Source organism: Acomys minous (assembly GCF_964271855.1).
Source record: "Acomys minous genome assembly, chromosome: 13".
NCBI classification, from domain to species: Eukaryota; Metazoa; Chordata; class Mammalia; order Rodentia; family Muridae; genus Acomys; species Acomys minous.
Window position 1 is genome coordinate 50823901 of NC_140495.1, and position 17262 is coordinate 50841162.

Genomic DNA, 17262 nt, shown 5'->3' on the forward strand with positions numbered 1-17262 from the left:
GAGAGAACATTTACACAATGCTCCTCTCCTGGAGCCCTCTCCAAGGTCCCTTAGACAAGATACACTTCAGAGCTCAGGCATTGGTCATTTGCTTTTGCATGATATAACATGTCATAGTTAAGGGTTACCGTTGCTACTATACCATGACACCATGACCAAAAGCAAGTTGGAGAGGAAAAGTTTATTGGGCTTAAACTTCCACATTGCAATCCATCACTGAAGGAAGTCAAAACAGGAACTCAACCATGGTCTAAACCTGAGGCATGAGCTGATACAGAGGCCATTGCAGAGTGTTGCTTACTGGCTTGCTCCATGTGGCTTGCTTGGCCTGCTTTCTTATAAAACACAAGACCACCAGTCCAGGGAATGGCCCCACCCACAGTGGGTAGGGCCCTCCCCTTCCCCCATCAATCACTATTTAAGAAAATGCCTTACAACCGGATCTGATGGAGGCATTTTCTCAATTGAGGTTCCCTCCTTTCACATGATTCTAGGTTGTGTCAAGCTGACATTAAATCTAGGCAGCACAGAACACCACAGTGAGAGCAGGGGGCGAAGCCAAGCTGTTTACCCTGTGGTGTCAGAAAGCAAAAAAACAAAAAGGAAGAGTTTGAGGTGTGGGTATGCCCCCCCCCTCGATGATTTAACTTGCTTCCTTTAGATGGAACTCTAAAGAGTCTACCACCTCAAGTAGCACAGACCAAGAGTAGAAAGAACTTCCTCTCAGACCTGAACTGGGTTCAAACCTTCCACATGATTACCATGGGTGCGGGCGCGGGCGCGCACGCACGCACACACACACACACACACACACACACGTCTTGGTTTGCGGTGCCGGAGTCTGATCTCAGGGCTTCTCCTAATAACTCTAAAGTGCACTAGTGCCCATCATCCAAGGATCCACTTCCTATAGTTTCAGTCACTCCCAACTAACCACAGTGTGGAAGTATTGTCTTGACTTAAGAGAGACCACATTCACACCAATTTTATTATAGAATGAGGTTACAAAGGCTCTATCTTATTAGTTACTGCTCTTAATCTCTTATGAATAATTTATAAGTTAAATCTTATTGTAGGTGTGCACACATACAGGAAAAAATATAATATACACAGTGTTTGGTGAACACATCCCCAAAGACAAGGGGGGGTGGTCATTTTCATGCTATTTAATGTTTACAAGAAAGCAGGACGTCCTTTCTCTCTGTTCTCCACATCACATGAGAAAGATGCACTTTCTAAGTCAGTTTTAAACTCAGCTGTCTGTTGGGAGTGTCTTACTCCAAAGCCAGTGTGTGTTCTCAGTAGCAGATAGTAACCTCATCTTCCTGCGTATGAGCAGCTGCTCTTCTTGCTGTTTGGCACTCTAGTTAAATCTTGAGAAGTATGTGCCTCAACATTCATAGGCTAAAGAAGAGAAATAGACCTTGATGCTAACAGTCACTGAGCAGACCCCTGGGTGACAGGGACATATATTACTACATTCAATCCTAACTGCCGTGTGACACCTCGTTATGCCCATTCACAGCACAGAACTCAGATAACTGCACAGGACTGACAGAAACAGGTGGCACAGCTGGAATCTGGTGCCTGCTGTCTTCAGAGTGTGTGACCTTTTAACTGTGTCCATCGGCCCTGTGTTGACCTAGAGCCCAGAGAGGACAGATGCACAGATGGTCACTACACTAACTCCTCCTGCCACAGAGCATGTCAGAGGAGAAAACACAGAAAGAGCTCTGTCAAACACTGGTGCAGAGACACATCTAATGACGTCTCGCAAATAGTGTCCCCAAAGGAGACTCTCTTGTGACCCACTGCTGAACTCTGCAAGGAATGTCAAAGATTCTTACAGCCTTTTCACAATGTGACCGACTTGGCTTTTAGTTTCTCTTAAAAAAAAAAAAGCAGCATTATGCCATCAAAAGTTTTCAATCACATTTTCCCAGGCATCCTTAACTTGCTTCCTATCACCAAGAATATAGTAGAAGCAAGCAAGGATGAGTCCAGGCAGAGACCAACAGCTTCCTGCAGTAAATATACTTGGTCCACTTACACTTGCTCTGAAGGGAGCCATCTGCCCCCTTTCATATGCTAAACTAATGCAGTTGCCTTCAGGCTGCTATTGTCTCGCTTTATTACAGGTTAGTAGGCCCTTAGTATTCACGGAAAACTGTTTCCAGGACCTCTTGGCTGTCAAAACCAGCAGGTGCTTAAGTTTTGCAAGCTGTCTCTTACAAAATATTGTGTAATATTTACACATAACATACACACATTCTCTATACCTATACCTAGACCATTTATTTAATGGTTAATACTATATAAGCAATAACACTATTTATGGAAAAAAGTGGACATATGTTCAGTAAAATCAAAATTTTGATCCAAATATTTTACACCTGACGTTGGCTGAAACCAAGCTGACTAAATTGGAGAACACTAACACAGAAGGCTGGTGAAACTTGTTAGCTTCGGGCTTTAACATAGAAGTATTTTGTCTCTTTATTTCCTTTAAATTGCCAAGTTTTCAACGAATTAATTTATCAGTTCTTCTTTGGTGTGGCACAGAAGGGTAGGGTAGAAGCTAATGGAATACCTAGCACAGGAACACAACAAACAGTCCAGACAGTCTCGGGGCAACGCACTTCTCGATAAACGCCAACCATGTGCACTCTGGAGGACAGCAGGACAGGAAGGTGGAGATGCACCTCATACCTCCAACAAATGGAGCCCAAAGCACCTACAACTGAGAGAAGAAATAAGAGCCAGGAGAAGAACACAGAAAACATTCCATATTATCTTGAAGAAAGAAGATAAATTCACCCAGAAAAATACAGAACCTTTTCTCACATGTTAATACACTAGAAGCAGATTCAGAAGATAAGAGCCAGGGGGGAAAAGCTATGACATAAGGGAGACAAGCCTTCCCCATCCTGACAGAAGTTCTGCAAATTGGCAATACAGTGAGCAAGTCAAGAAAACAAAGGCAGAGGAAAACAGAAAACACATAGTGGTCCAAGAGAGAAGAGGCTGGCCTCCCAACAGAGGCCCCCCACTCTCTGCTCAGCCATCAGCACAGCACCCATAAAACAACATAACCCTCCCAAGGTTTGGGGGGTATCAAGGGGAAAAGGAAAAAGAATTTAAGACTCACCAAACAAGCAAACAAGTCTAGCCTGGTGGTGCACTCCTTTAATTTAAGCACTTTTTGATTTCAAGGCCAACCTGATTTATTTAGCAAGCCCAGGGCCAGAAATACATAATGAGAGCCTGTTTCAAACAAAACAAAACAAACAAAACCTCCAAATGCCAAAAGACATGATAGCAGAATGACTTGGTGAGAGATTGGGAGCTTGGTACACAGGGGATATAAAGGGTGGGATGGTGAATGGGACCATGTGCATGAACAAACTGTCAAAGAATAAGCCATTAACAAGAGACCTGTCAAACTGGCAGAGATGAGGCATGATGGCCAATGCCCCGCCCTGCTCCGGCTGAGCTTGATTAGGAAATGTGCTGGTATCTGACAACGCAGGAGGGAGTAGCAATGTTTTGTATATCTAAACTTACTTCAAAATAAAAAGGTAAAGAAACAGAAACAAAAACCTCCAAGCATGGGAAAATTATCGAGCCCAGAGAGGCAGGTCTCTTTGAGGGTGTCAGCAGAGCAGAGGGCGGAGGGGAAGACTGATGTTCTAAGATAGAGTGAAGCAGAAATTGCTGAACAGGTGACTGTTAAAGAACTGGTGTGCTGGGGCACGATCTGCCACAAAGATGCCTGGGTTTCTAAACAGGAAACTTCCCAAAGGCAGGTTAACTGCTACTGTTTACTGATATATTTACCCAGGGAATTATAACTAGTCTTTACTCCTGGCTTAAACAACATCAGAGTTACCACCATTATCATCTAGACTCATTAATACAAGTGCATTTAATTACTGTAACCTCAGCAGGCCCACTCCAGGCTTCCCCATCTTGGCAATCCATAAACACACTTTTATTTTTAAATCTGAAATGCACAGATCTCCTGGGAGCCTCGAGATAGACCTGTATTTAGTCTCCAAATCTAGTTTCCAAATTTTGAAGTTACATTTTATTAAGTTGAAATGTAATTCTCATAGCATGAAGATGTCTCATCTGAAATAGAAGCTGGGCATGGTGGTGTACCCCTTCATCTTGGCATTCAAAAAACAGAGGCAGGCAGAATTCTGAGTTCAAGACCACCCTGGACCCACATATTGAATTCAGGACAACCAGGACTACATAGAGAGACCTTGACTTAAAGAAATAAAAAGTGTAAAATTCAGTCATTTTATTTATTCATAAAGACTATCTTTTGGTGGACAAATGTCTTTATAAAAAGAAACAAGAGAGTCACACATAAGAAATCATCAACTTGGGCTGGAGAGACGGCTCAGTGGTTAAGAGTACTGACTGCTGAGGTCCTGAGTTCAATTCTCAGCAACCACATGGTGGTTCACAACCATCTATAATGTGATCTGATGCCCTCCTCTGGCCTGCAGGTGTACATGCAGGCAGAGCACTGTATACATAATAAATAAATAAATAAATAAATAAATAAATAAGTCTTTAAAAAAAAAAAAAAGAACTCATCAACTTGGCCTCTGGGTGCAGAAAATGCCAACTCCCATTGAAATCCTAAGGACACCTGTATTCAAAGGCTCTCCTGGAGGCCAAATGTCTAATGCTGGGTCTGAAACAGAGACCACAAAGTTTGCTATAACCGTGTTCTAGAAAATAGATTCAATCAGATTAAAACAGCCCTCCTCCTCGGCATACTATTCACCAGCTTAGAAAACTGTGAAACCATAAATTAATAAGTTAATAAACAGAGTTCACACCAAATCACCGAGTTTCTGCAGATTCACTAATTGGTTTGTCTTCAGAGCATGTTGTTTCTATGGGATAGCAAAAACAGACAGGAAGCTGCCCTGTGGACACTGTTCTCTGGTCGGGAGAGACTGGACATCTGCTTGTCTTGCTGCTGGGAATCAGGGCGGAGCTGTCTAACAGTCTTCCAAATTCAAACACTTCCTGCTTCTATGCTAGGATACCCCTTTCCTAAAGACCTTAAATCCCAGCTGCAGGGCTTCCCAGCAGGGTCCATCAAAGAGTACTGAAGCATACTTTATTTGTCCACACAGCCTGGTAGCCTGCTGCATGGCCACAACTCCTTCCCTCTAGAAAGGTCTTTGAGCCATTTTTGTCCTTCTATCTATCATATCACAATGGTTTTACAGGACTGGTGGGCCCATTCTTAACCAAGACTGCAACATCAGCTCTACACCACTCAGCACTAGAACACTAGAACTATGTAGAAACATCCCAAAATCTTGTCAAACAACTCAACATAGGGATTAAAAAGAGTAGGCCTTTTTCAAAATCCTGAATTTGACCAAAGATTAAAGGTTAGTGATATATACTGGGAGGCAAAGGCTTAAAAATGAACTTTTTTTTGTTTTGGCTTGGTTTTTGTTTTGTTGTTGTTGTTGCTGCTGCTGCTGTTGTTTCTTTTTTGTGGTGTGTGTGTCTGTGTGTCTGTGTGTCTGTGTGTGTCTGTGTGTCTGTGTGTCTGTGTATTTGTTTGTTTTTTGGTCTTAGGGGCATATATTCAAAATGGGGAATTTTGAGAACTAAAGCCGTTTCTTAAAGACTCCCTAGAAACCAGTAGCAAAATAGTCACCCGGCAGGTGCACAGGCAGCAGGAGTGCTGAAACCTACTGGGGAAACAGTTTCCTGAAAATCAGCTCCTGGGGAAAGGGGCAGTTGTGCTTGTGAACCGCCACCTGGATGTCCAGAAGCCGTCTATTTGCGCACATCCTTCTGCAAATACAAGTTGTATGCATCTGCTTTTGTCAAAGAGAAAAGCTGACCAGACGTGTTTTGTTTTGCTTGTCCCTTCTTCCCCTATTCATTTAATCTACATGATAGTATAGGATACATATAGGATAAGGAAAGCAACTTCTGGAATAGCGTAAGAGTGACTGGACACTCTTCTTCGTTACCAAGCCATGTCACAATGGGGCCCTCAAGCTCCCAAGGAATGGCCAGATTGACCAGCCCTGACATGTGTATTCTGCACGTCCGCCCTGCCCAGGCATGATCTCTGAACTGAACTGTACTGCCAGTATTTCTAGTAGGCCTCTTAAAAAGAAAAGGAACACTTCCCTCCATTCATCCATTCTTCTACACATGGTCAAATTACTGACTCCATTTAAATGAAATTGAGTACAGTCACTTAGCAGTGGGGATAGGAGCCAAGAAATGTGCCATTGGGTGACTTTCTCACTGTGGAAGAATACCTACCATCTAGGTATCATGGGTCCATAGTAATGTAAGCAGCTTCTCACTGGTAGAAATGTGATTACGGCTTGATGTGTTTTATGGGATAATAAAGTGGGGCAACAGAAAACAGAGAAGGAGGGAACACATACATCAACTCACAAGAGCAGAAGGAAGGTCGTACCCTCCTCCCCCTCCCCCTCCCCCTCCCCCCCACCCACCCACCCCCGGCAATCACATGCACTTACACGTTACTTGAAATGAATTCTCAGGAAGAATACCTCAGAATCAGCCCTGAAGCCACAGAACCAGCAATGCTGCCAAAGTATGAGAAGATAGCAGGCCTACTCTCAACTGACGCTGTGTGCACCTAACTTAGCCTGCTTCCCTGAGGGTCACGATCAACCAAAATTAGCTTTCCAAAACCACTTGGCTCCACACATGACTTATTCCGGAAGAAACAACAACATAGCTCATATGCTAATTTTTTTCCTCTTTATAAAGCTGGGTAAAGAACACCATTGATGTTCTTGTGACTTTTCATTTTAAATGAATGGTGTCTTCCTAAAGTCCTAGCTGTAAACGTCTAGGTTTGCTGAAAAAGCAGCAAAGAGGAAGAGGAAGGAAGTAGGGGTTAGGGGTGGGTTTGGAGGGAGGAACACAACCCCTCAACTGCGTGGCTGAACTGGACAGGTTTTCTCACCCTGGGCATACTTCATGTGGGTACAGGTAGTGCTTTGTTAGGAATGTCCCCAGAATTATGGGGTGATTCACAGCAACGTCCACCCGCCTCTGAGTGGAGGAAATCAAAAAATGTCCCCAGATGCTGCCAAATATCCCTCAGCTGTTAGGATTATCCCAGTGAGAACTACTACACGAAATGACATGTAAATTATAGAAAAGAAATATGCAGACAGGGATATTCATGTATTTTCTAACTATCTTTGCATATGATTAAAGAGTTCAGACAGATGTTGCTGTAATTATCCCTTCTAAAATAACTAAATAAATAGCACATTCTGCGGCTATTACAATATGCAAGAATTAGGAGCAAGTCTAGAGACCCTAGCTCAGACAAAGTATATGAAGGGTGTCACTGCTTGTTTGTTTGCTTTTTTAATTAGGAAATACTAAAACTATTTATATTTGCTTACTCTAGAAAACAACAATGTCCAAATCCATGAAATGTACTACACCAAAAATGATCTTCAAAGTAGACTATGAGCCCCAGGTTGATAAGGTGTGTCCATGAGGTCCAACAGTTTCAGCAAACCCACCCCCACGGTGCTAATTATGGGAGAGGAGACAGAGCTGCTCTGTCTGTGGATGCTATGGATGCAGGCCTATGCACATCTTCTTAGATATCACTTTAAATTCTCTCTAAATTAGAGCTAATACAAATTGTTTTGGAAGTAGTTGTTAAAATACAATGCCTAATGACAAGAAAACCTTGGCTGAACATCATATGCCCAACTGCATACACGTCAGCAGACACAGGACATTTTCCATTCAAAGTTAGCTAGGCCTATAGATGCAGAACCCACAGGTAAGGGTGGCTTCCTGCTATAGGACACCACACCTTGCTTGCCTTTGGAACCACACAATTAACATAATTATGACTGGATGAATGTCTGACAACTAAAAGCAGAATGAAATAACTAAATTATATGTTGACTTGGTGGCGTAAATACAGAGGAATCCTTCTGAACAACCGGGAATACAATGATCTGATTCTGCTTCCCAGTGGGACAAACGCTAAATACAAAGTATTGTCAGCTGTTTTTGGTACACACTTGTTAACAATAACATTAATAGCCACTGGAAACATTTAAATGTATTATGTATAAATAAAATAAAACTACCAAGCCAAGAAGTAATTATGTAAACATACCTACTTATTATTTTCAGGAGAAAGCACATATCAAGAATTATCATTTTAACTTTGAATTAGAAATGCCAAGTGAACTTATAATATATCTCAAAAGAAGCAACAACTTAAAAAAAAACAAACAATCCTTTGTCAGCTGAAAAGGTCTAGACACAATGTCCAAGCAGCAGAAATAGGCATCCTCAACTCCCTGTGCGGTTTCAAATTCTGTTTTATAATTCCACAATACCACTGCTCTTCACAGGACTACAGCCTCTGTCTGAGGTGGGATCCATCTGCGAGCCTCCAGCCCAAGGTCCCTGTCAGAAAGGTAACTTTAGAGATGTGGATACACCAGCATGTACACCTTGCAGCTCTCGCTGGCCAAAGCTGGGGCACTCTGTCAACCAGTGGATGAAGATACCTCAGAAATATCTCAAACATGAGTCCATAATTCTGGTTCTTTTTAATTCATGAAGTTATACTACAAATAAGCCCACCGTACAACAAACATACTTTAAATTAAAAATGCAATCACCACCCCCACCACAGCACACCCAGCACCTGGAAACACTGCATGCCATGGTCCCCACAGGGAATCCCAGAAGGGTGCATACCGAATATCCAAAGTAGTTTCTCCTGACTATGTATCACTTTTGTACTACCCTAAGGTCAAGAGTCAGTCAAATAATCCTAATTCTGAGACACTGTCCTCTGAGAAATAGACATGATTCAGGTGTCAGAAGGCACTGTAAAGCCACAAAAATTAGCTGCAATTTTCCAGGCTGAGTATTTTTCCTCGGCACTAGTATTTCAGTATCTTCCAAATCTCAGAAGCAAATGTGGAAGGAACAGCTGATAAGCAATCCTTTAGTGTCCTAGCAAAGCAAACTATCAGTAACAAACCAGTTAGGTTTTACAAGGACCAAACGATACCCAAGATTCAAAGGTTGTGAGAAGAATGATGTCATCACAGTTTCGCCTGAATTAAAGGAGTGGAAAAATTAAAGCCCATATCAGCACCGAGCAGAAAGTCCCTTACCTTAGAGAAGGCTGTCTTAGGAAACATGTCAGGGTACTGTATGAACATACAACAAGCCGCTGTGTACAGGAATATGGAAATAGTAAGGACAACCCAAAAACAACAAGCAAGGACAAGCCACAGGATCACACCAGCTGGTGCAGCTGTGCTAGGACAGGGCATTCTCCGGATTGTTCTTAAGTACCCCTTGCTACTGCCTGCCCCAAAGAGCATCCAGAAGCTACCAGAACCTTCCTTCACACCAGACATGCCTTCTTCTAAGTAAGTAAAAGGAAGAAGCTGACAGCCCTTGGAGTGAGAGAAAAATGGCCCATTTCAATGTGGCAGGAATTGACATCACTTCCTTAAGCTTCTCTAGATGAAAGGTAAAGTCCATCAGAAATTACCAGAATTTGCATCCTGAAGAGAAGGATTAAAGAGCTTCAGCTGCAAGGCTTTCATTTAACAAATGAGAAAATGAAGGTACAGAAAAGGTGGCGCCCAGGCCACTCTAGAGGCAGGGTGACTGCCCCATATACTAACTGTTCTTCCTCTTACATTATCCAGTGGTATTTCCAGAGCCCCAAAGTTTCCTGAGCTGTGGCTACAAAAAAACCCTCAAGTACCACAAACTGTTATTGTCCAATTCTAACCAAGTTCATATGCCAAAGTCATGGCCTGAGAGGTTTCTATCTGGGGTTGATGAAAAGAGACTGAATTGTGGTGGCTTTTTAAACTAAGTCCTGTGGCCACAGGAACAACTAGCCAGCCACGTGGGGCACCAGCTGACTAGCCCGTACCTTCTTCTGACACAACTCAGAAGTCAACATTCCAATCAAGTGTTTCTCCTGAGCTTCTGTTGGAGACAAAGTCACCTGGATGGTGGCCTTCAAGAAGGAGAAGGCCGAGGCCTGCAACCATGACCTGTGCCCTTGGCATACTTCTCACTTGGTGAGCTGAGAAGAGAGGCTGGAGCACAGGAGTCCCACACCAGCTCACCTGAGATGAAGACAAACTGCTCAGGCCAGGCAGCGAGCAACAGGGAAACGGAGACTCTGCTGGTGACTCCTCTTGGGTAGGTGGAGGGCAAGAAGCCCACACTCACAAGCACTCTACCTTTCACAGTGCCAGCCTGTGACACTGAGTATGTGATACTCACCTGCTCTGAATCAGCCATGCAAGATGAACTAAAATAGGTGGAGAAAAGTCCAGAGAAGGTCCGTCAGTGTGATCCAATCAACAAATTCTAATGGCAAGGACAGTTTCTTTCTCTTTTAAAAATGGTCTTATTGTCTAAATTCTTTTCTTTTCCTTTTATTAAAAATAGTTTGGTTTTTTTTGTTTGTTTGTTTGTTTTTTTCCGGGGCTGGAGAGATGGCTCAGAGGTTAAGAGCACTGGCTGCTCTTCCAGAGGTCCTGAGTTCAATTCCCAGCAACCACATGTGATTTGATGCCCTCTTCTGGCCTGCAGGTGTACATGTAGGCAGAGCACTGCATACAAAATAAATAAAGACCTTTTTGGAAAAAAAAAAGTCTTTTTTCCTCCGCCTATGATATATTTTATGTTTTCCCTCCCTCTATTCCTTCTAGTTCTTCCCTACCGACCTCTCACACAAATCCACCCCAACTCAAGGCCAAACTCTGGGCAGAGCACTGGGAGTCAGGGATATGGAAGAGTGTGGGGGACAGGGAGATAAAAGGACCCAGAGGGGACAGGAGCTCCACAAGGAGACCAACAATGCCAACAAACCTGGGCCTAGACCCTCCCTGTTCAGATGTAGCCAGTGGGCAGCTCAGGCTCCATGTGGGTCCCCTAGTAAGAGGAGCAGGGCTATCTATCTCTGACATGGACTCCAGTGCCCACTAGCAGGGTGTCCTTGCCAGGCCACAGAGGAAGAGGATGCAGGCAGTCCTAATGAGGGGACAGATGATAGGGGAGGAGAGCGCTCCCTTTCAGAGGACTAAGGGAGGGGAACAGAGGGAAAGAGGGAAGGAATCATGGGAACAGGAGGAGATGAGGGAGGGGGTTACAATTGGAATGTAATGTGAATAAATTATTTTAAAAAATAATTTTTTAAAAGAAAAAAAAAGCATCTAAGGCAACCTGTGGGTGGAGAACGCCCCTCCCCAGGAGGAAAGGAATGGTTTTTTCACAGGGAACACCAAGGACCGTCTGAATAGCAGTACAGTAGCAAGATTAGAGTTAGGAAATAGTAACAAATAATTCTATAATTGAGGTTACCACAACATGAGGATTACAAAGGGTTGCAGCATTAGAAAGGGTGAGAACCACTCATCTAAGGGATAATAATAGTAAAATAAAATAAGTAAGAACAAAAACTAAGACATCCAAATAGGGAATACAAACAGAAGTAAAAGAGACTCCAAAAAAAGCACATGAAACAGTTATAGAGAACCATTTATTCACACACTCAACCTCCCTCCTTCCCTACCTCCCTCCAATAAAAAAATAAAATAAAATAAAATAAGGTCCTAACACTACATTATGCAACAAGGAATCTCCAAAGATGCCACTGAGTCCGTTTTGTTTTCTGTTGGCATCTACTGCTGGGCAAGCAGCCTATACTTAAGAGTAGTTTGTTTCCCGAGTGACATTCCCGTGGAGAAAACTACGTTTTCTTTTGCAGGTGGTTATCGATTGCAGACAGCTTCTGAATTAGAGATGGGGGTTTGAGTCTACTTCTCCTGTCAGCTGTAGGATACCATCTGCTGCAGGCCCGGTGCATGCTGCCTCAGGCTGTGAGCTCACATATGTCAATCCTGTACATTTAGAGGGTCTTGATGCCTTGGTGTCCTCCATCCCCTTTGGCTTTTATACTCAGCTGCCTCTTCTCCAAGGTTCTCTGAGCCCTGGCGAGAGGAATGTGCAGGAGACATCCCATTGAGGGCTTAGGGCTGAGTGTGCTGAGGTCTCTCAATCTTAAGAACAGTTTGTCACAATGGTGGGCCGCAGTCATGTCTACTAGAAAAGAAACAGACTCTGCTCCCTAACAGACAATACATGAGTCCATTACTCTTATACCCTCATACACATCCTCCTCCTCCTCCTCCAAGGTAAAGGCTTGATCCAGGGTTTTGTTATGGACTGTGCCTATCTACTCCTCATTTGTATGACTGAGGAGAAAGCAGTGCTATGACCTGTGTTGCCCCTCCCTCATCTAAGGACATTTCAGAAGTGCACATTATTAGGAGCCACTCTCAAACCAGATGTGAGTGGCTGGTTAGCAGATGGTGTCTTGAAAAGACCTTCGCTATGGCCTGCTGAGACGGCTGCATGAGCAGAAGTGCTGCCACCAGGCCTGACAACCAGAGGAACGGTGAAACCTACGTGGTGTAACGAGAAAATTGACAGGTGCAAGTTGTTCTCTGATTGTCACATGCACACCATGGCACAAGGACACATATACACACAAAACAACACAAACGAGAACATATAGTTTAAAATATAAATAAAGAAATGTTTGATCCAGAGACAACCAACTTTGAGGAATCCAAACTACAAGGTCCATTCTCAAAAGGCAAATTGCCACCGGGAATACATGCTTTACCCAGTTGACTCTCACCATGTTTTACCACCACCGTTAGGGCTTTACCCAGTAAGAGAATCACCAGCATCACTAAGACTCGGGAAACACTTTCTCGACTGAAAAGAACTCCCTTACTGAGGATCCAAAGAAATGGATATTCCTTATTACAGGAGTGTTTGTGAGACACATGACCTCTCACTGGCCACAGGCAGCTGAGATAGGTAGGCAGACTGAGCTCAGTGTCAGGGACGATCTGTGTGCACTGGGGGATGGGCAGAAACATGCAATACTAGATCACCATATATTCTAAATAACAAAGGGTGTGTGTCCATTTAGAGTTTAGAATTCTAAAACAATGACTATGACTGAAATAAACAAACATACAGGCACTCAAACCAGCAGATAATGATGTACTTCCCTGCCCATGATAATCATGTCATACACAACAGAATTAGTACACATGGCTTTCAATTTAAAGCACAGAGCACGGACTTACAGTGGCCTGTGGCCAAGTTAATTTAAGAATGAAGAAAAGGAATAAAGCTATGAATAAATAGCATTGAAAGAAAACAAACAATAACACAGAAAACCCCAGAAGAAAGCACTTGAGGAAAACCAGTAAGTTCTACAGGCCAACTGCGGCATCCAGTAGCTGTGTAACACAGCATTACATCTACTGCTACACCCATGTGGGAATATTAAAAGCCTCTATTGCTTACACTATTTGTCAAGGGGGGGGGGGGGTTTGGAGATAATAGTACATTCAGGAAAATCTGCCCGTTATGGTTACAAGCACTGACAATTCCAACACAACACTGGGACGTCTGGATAGGGCGAAAGTGTGACAGTATTAACAGGATGGAAGACACCCTAAAGAAAAACACTTATTTCTTTTGGCTATCAACAATTGAGACAACAAATTCCAAGGAACTGGAATTTCTCCAGGAGCCTCACAGTAAGGGAAGAAAGGGCTGAAGCTTATTACCAGACCAACAGGAGAGAGTGCCTCTCCAGGGAGGTTTCATAGTTCTGACAACTTGACAGACAACTTTATAAGACAAAGGAGCCCTGGTGATGGTATGCGAAACTGCACCTTGACCAAGACTGCTGAGCTATACAGAGCTCTTGACAAGTATTCCAGTCTAAACCTCCTCGTATCGGGCCCTCAAGACGGATTTTTTCCTCTTCCCAATGTAGCCACACGGAGTATCTTTCTCTGCTTTTTACTACTTTCAGTGTATCCAGTTGACCTACTGAGGACAGTGTAGGACCCTAGCTCTTTAGTGTCCAGCTGTGGCCTAACAACTGGAAAAGCAGCAGGCACTGGGTAGAAACCAAACTTCAAATCAGGATATTTCGCCAGGCTAGCAACATGCAGTAGGACTCTCTCTAGGGAGGAATGACAGTGGCCACCACCCGGGAAAAGGGCCAAACTAGAGAACTGCTATTGCCAGCATTATTTCAGACATGGTAGTTAATAAATTCCATGAGATGTTCAACACAATAAAGCTAGATTTCTGATAGACGAATCTACCCAACTGTGTAATAGTACAAAAGTTATCAGCACATTTAAGACTATCCGGGAGGGATGTCTCTTCTTAAGCCTCCTAGCAGTGAGGGGCACGGAGACTGAAGAGGCCACTTTCTAGTCAGGCAGAACTTAGAGTGGTGAGAGGGGAGCACCAATCCACCTACAAAACCTTCAACCCAAAATTTACCCTGCCTACAAGATGTGCAGACATAGAGACTAAGCTTATGTCCAACCAAAGCCTGGTACAACCTGAGACCCACTCCACTGAGAAAGCCAACCCCTGACACCATTAACAATATTCTTGCTATGTTTACAGACAGGAGCTTAGCACAAGCGCCCTCTGAGAGGCCCCTCCCAGCAGCTGATCCAATCATATGCTAAGATTCTCAGCCAAGCATTAGGTGGAGCTTTGGGAGTCCTGAGGAAGAGTGGGCATTGGGGGAGGGGGAGAACAGAAGAACCTGGAGGGGACAAGACAGACACAAGAAGACCAACAAAGCCAACTGACCTAGACCAATGGAGGCTCACAGAGATCGAAGCACCAACCAAAGAGCATGCATGGATTGGACCTAGGCTCCGTACACATATGTAACCGGTGGGCAGTTTGAATTCCCTCTTAAGTTGAGCAGGTGCTGGCTATGACATGGACTCTGTTGCATTAAATACATTTTGAATTTACATATTCTCTCAACTTCAACTTAGGATAGCTTTACTGAGATGCAACACCATAAATCAAAGAGTAGCTGTACACAACCGAAAGAAAAGCCTATCCAGAGAAAAGGCGGAAAGCATTCGCTTCAACTGTGACTGGCAGGCTGAAGCAGACACTCCTCTTCTGTGGCCTTGCTTTGTACAGAAGCTTTATCTCGCCGAGGAGTGTCTGATGGATGAGTTTCCATGGCCCCCCAACAAAACAAAACAAAAACAAAAAAACGAAATCTCTAAACCAGTGACGGCTAGAGTGTCTAGGTTTTCTAGCTTTTGTTTCCGATTTACATAACTGACTAAAAGGCACATACTATGCAGAATTAGCCTCCTCCTTCCCAACCTCTCACCCTTACCCTCTCCAGTAATTCAGATAACCAAGTGAAAGCAAGCAAATCATTAGAAACTTTCAAAGCCTGAGTCACCACTTATGCATCCTAGAAGCAAGACTGACGTCAGAAAAGGGGGTGTCCGAGCTGTGTCATGTCACTGCCTAATGGCAGATGGAGGACAGAAAAAGGAAAGAGAACAAATAACCAGCAGAAAATCCCATGCCCTTTTGGTCCTCAATGGCTCAGGAATAGTTTGTCAAGGGTCTGCATGTGTGAGTCTATTAGGAGGAGTTCAGCTTACAACATAAACACTGATCAAAATTACAACAAAAAGTGACGTTCTCAGCCTTCCCATCCCACCCCTCAGTAACATCAGGTAAGGGAACAGGGTTTTGTTCTCTGGCATGAAGAAGTCTAGCCCACAGGAACACCTTTGTGGGTGAGTTAGCAGTACCCTGACATTTGAGAAGATGGCATCTTTACCTCAGCAAAGGACAAGAGGGGTTCGATGACTTAGTCACCCAAAAAAAAAAAAAAAGACAGATTTGGATCTCAAAGAAAAGCCACTCACAGCTCACGTTTGTACAGTTCGGGGTCAGGCTGCAGGAAGCTCCTGGCAGTATTTCTCATCCTGGGTCATGGTGGTATTTTTCATTGTACTCAGGAGGTACAGAGACAAAGATCAACCACCACTTTGTTTTGTTTGTTTGAGACAGGCTCTCAACAGCTCTAACTAGCCTAGAACTTAGAAATCTACCTGCCTTTTGCCAGGATTAAAGGCGTGCACCACCATGCTTGGTTATTAGTATGGCTTCTAAAAGGCTCTCATCTCAGTATCTGGGCTCCACTCTTAACTTTTGCCCAAAAGGCCCCATCTTCATATACAGCCACTCAGCTCCACAAGATGAGTTTTGAGGACACTTACATTTCAACCCACTGCATTCACAGGTAAAGGATTCAGCAGAGACTCTAAATACAAGCTCCACAGAATGAAGTCCATGCCTTACACTGTGGTGAGTCAGTTTCTTCAGTGTGTGCAACAAGAAAAAAAATCATCCAAAAAGAGGGAGAGCCAAGCGTCTCAGGGATGCGCGTGAGTAGAGAGACCAGCAGTGCAGCTGCCTTGGGTCCCTGATGTGTTGGTCCAGGGCAGGACCACAGAGCAACTCAAGCAAGGAACACACCTTCCCACCAAGACAGTCACTGGAGGACACTGAACTGCCGAGGCTGGTCAAGCATCAACATTTCACAATACAGAATGGTACTGGCGTTCCCACAGAGATGAGGTACTGAGCAGCAGATGGCTGACATGTAAGACGTACTCAAGACCAGGCGCCTCTAGGATGGGGACTCAAACGGTCAGAGGCAGCTGAGCCCCAGGAGAAAGAAAGGAAGTAATCAGGAGGATGATGAGAAGATGGGAAAATGGCAAAGTCCACAAAAGGGGCCAGGAGCATGTCAGGGGTAGATATGGGAAGCAGAATTCTATACCCACACACAGGAAGGCAAAGCAAGCCACAGCCGCCACAGGCAGACATGGCATATTGCCAAGCCTCCCTGAACTGACACCTCTGAACATTTTGCTAAAAGATTTCAGGTCAAGTTCCCATGCCCTGTGGTTGGTCTTCCTTCTTGTGCCTGAATATATGGACAAGGCTCTATGCAAAGGGCTAGCTTGGTACCTCATACATATGGAAGAACAGACAAGGACACAAAATAAGACCAAGGCCAACTCCAAGGCTGAGTCAAAGGCTCCAACAGTCCCAGGACTGATGGAGTGCTTAGAAGACCACCCACATACAACTAGTGCTCAGGTTCTGTGCAGACTCAAGCAAGTGGCACTTGTGTTACAGGAGCTGTTTGCCCATGGCGTTCTTCCTACACTGAGTGCTAAGGCTGTTGACAACTAACTGTCCTCTCTACAACACCGATCACAGTGACCAAAACAGCAGAGAATAAAT

The 17262-nt window shown here is 43.9% G+C and overlaps 1 protein-coding gene across 3 annotated transcripts in view; it reads right to left on the bottom strand.

Annotated features, from left to right (window-relative positions):
• Positions 1-17262, bottom strand: part of NCK2 (NCK adaptor protein 2) — a 137508-nt gene that overhangs the window by 79040 nt on the left and 41206 nt on the right. Inside the window, exon 1 of one of the 3 annotated variants that reach the window (XM_084751906.1) lies at positions 2591-2608. The exons of the other annotated variants lie outside the window; for them this stretch is intronic. The gene's annotated coding sequence lies outside the window, so the exon portion shown is untranslated. Of the gene's footprint in view, positions 1-2590; positions 2609-17262 lie in introns of those variants that run through there. 3 annotated transcript variants of the gene reach the window in all.